This window comes from Oratosquilla oratoria, chromosome 36, assembly GCF_046742065.1.
Source record: "Oratosquilla oratoria isolate Oo_2021 chromosome 36, ASM4674206v1, whole genome shotgun sequence".
NCBI classification, from domain to species: domain Eukaryota; kingdom Metazoa; phylum Arthropoda; class Malacostraca; order Stomatopoda; family Squillidae; genus Oratosquilla; species Oratosquilla oratoria.
Window position 1 is genome coordinate 5381673 of NC_134812.1, and position 1903 is coordinate 5383575.

A 1903-nucleotide genomic window follows, 5' to 3' on the forward strand; every position below is an offset into this window, starting at 1 on the left:
GTTTAGGGAAAATATTTAGAGAACTTGTTTAGGGAACTTGTTTAGGGAATTTGCTTAGGGAACTTGCTTTGGAAACCTGTTTAGGGAACTTATTTATGGAAATTGTTAAAGGAAATTGTTTAGGGAAATTGCTTAGGGAAATTATTAGGGAAATTATTTAGGGGAATATTTAGGCAAACATGTAGGGAACTTGTTTAAGGGAAATTATTTAGGGAAATTATTGAGGGAAATCTAAGGAAATCATTTAAGGAAACAAACTAATTTATTCTCGGACTCAAAAGGTGAAAGGTTCTTCGTTTATCAATAGAATCTCCTTGGTCAACGAAAATAAGAACAATAATTGAACTTTATGATGAAAGAATCATTGATCTCGCTGATGAATAAAACTGTTAATTTGCTTAACGATTAATTAGTTTGCTTGGTTCAGTTTATCGTCGCGAATTCCCCCTATCAGGAGGCTAGAACGGTTCCCCTTACAGAGGATTTTGTAGCGTGGAATTTAATAAACCATGCCCTTGGTCCAACTCGCTGGTGGCAAATTCGAACTACCATCACCTCGACCTCCGCCGCAAGTAGCGACGCTCTAACCAGATTGGTCAGCGAGCATCCAATGAAACGGCTTATAGATCATAAGAACATAAAAATGAAGGAGACTGCAAGAGACCATAAGGCCTACACTAGGCAGTTTCGGTCACAAATTGAAGAAAAGACGACCATCTGGGAGTGGCACAGATTAATTTAGTACAATTATTTATTTCAGTACATTTTTGTGTCCGATATATAATACGTAATTTCGTGTCAATGGCAAGTTAATTTTGAACATAACTGTGGATTTTTGTGTTGATGTAAATAGACGCTGTTCTCTCTCTAGCTGAGATTGGCTTGGACTCCAAAGCTTTTGTATTAAACATAAACATGAATATTCGTGTATTAAACATAATAGTATATCTTTACGTTAGGAGTACCACGTGATTTCTTGCTGCAGGAAATTAATTTCTGAAGCTTCCAGGAGACTTGTTTTGATGTTATGAATATTGTTGTCCTCCACTGCCTCTGTCTTCATAACCAGAGCTGGGCGCGTTCCTAGTTGCGTTCCTATATGCGTTCCTAGGTGCGTTTCTAGGTGCGTTCCACTTTAGCTTGGCCGCGGTTAGCGCTCCCAAACTATTAAAGCTTAAGAGACAGGTTCTTAGAGAAATAAAAGTCCGGTAGGCCACATACTTATACCAAAGAAAAATATTCGTAGGCCACATTCAAAAGGTAGGCCACATAGTATACCGTCACCTATATTGCTTTATTAGTTTGGGAGCGCTAACCACTGCCAAACTAAGGCGGAACGCACCTAGGAACGCATATAGGAACGCAACGAGGAACGCGCCCAGCTCTATTCATAACAAACATGAACATATTGAATATAACAGTATATGTTTATGTCAGGAGTACCATGGGCTTTCTTCCTGTGGGAAGGAACTGAACCTTCCGTGCGTTTTCTTGTAGCAAGTTCAGTTGACTTTTGATGTTATGAATGTTGTTCTCACGCAGCCACCGTTCTGTGTCTTTATAGGCAATTTGAACCTCGGAGGGGCAGTCGTGGACTTGACGAAAGGTTCCCTGGACACTATGCAAAGAAATGATATATATTTTTTGCTTTATTGATTTGCATTTACTTTTCTGGTGGACTGAGGAATAGTCTAAAAAAAAGATATATGGTTTGTACACATGCAAAATATAATGATGATGGTGGTGGTGATGATGATGATGATGATGATGATGATGATGATGATGATGATGATGATGATGATGATGATGATGATGATGATGATGACGATAATGAGATGATGATGATGATGATGATGATGATGATGATGATGATGATGATGTTTACCGTCACAAATTCCCCCCC